Source organism: Chaetura pelagica, unplaced genomic scaffold, assembly GCF_000747805.2.
Source record: "Chaetura pelagica isolate M959 unplaced genomic scaffold, ChaPel_1.0 scaffold294, whole genome shotgun sequence".
Taxonomy (NCBI): Eukaryota; Metazoa; Chordata; class Aves; order Apodiformes; family Apodidae; genus Chaetura; species Chaetura pelagica.
The window spans coordinates 1,206,221-1,206,923 of NW_009953068.1; positions in this window are offsets into that span (position 1 = coordinate 1,206,221).

Here is a 703-nt window from a genome sequence, read left to right on the forward strand (position 1 = left end):
CGGCGCTGCCCGCGCAGCGGGTTCCAGGGCAGCCGGGGCAGCTCCAGCCCCGCCACGGACACCAGCCGTGCTGGCAGCCACGGCCTGCGGGTCCTCCCTCCTGGGGGCTCTTGTAAATGGAAACTGCGACCTGTATTGACTCCCATCTCTCCCCTCCCATCGTTGGCTTCAGGGATTGTTTTCCGACGCGGCAGCATCGCCCCCCCCGGCACCGCTCCCGTCTGTGTCACGTTGCTCCTGTGTTTTGCGGTGTTCAGAAGTAGAGTAACAAAAATCCAAGGGTGTTTGTTTGGATGTAATGATGTAACATTTCTCGTGGTCATCAAAACAACACACACACACACACCCACACACCAGAACAGCAAACCAGCCGAACAGCCCCGCGCTGAGCTCAGCCTGCCCCCCGTTTGCAGCCCTGGATGGATGGACAGATGGTGGGTGCTGGGGGCTGCAGTGGGCACAACACACCCCCCGAGCAGGAGCTGCTCAGCCTGGGGCAGACAGGGCAGTGCAGGCAGGGCTCTGCTCACACAGCTCTTGCCACAAGCCCGGAGCTCCTGCCTCCCCCCTCGCATGCCAGCAGCTCCCCAGCCCTCCTGCCTCCAGAAACCTTTTTGCCACACACCCGTTGAGGTGTATGTCTGACCAAGGGCATTACCAATTGCCTAAATCCCCTCCTCGCTTTATCTGTAGCCTTCTGATC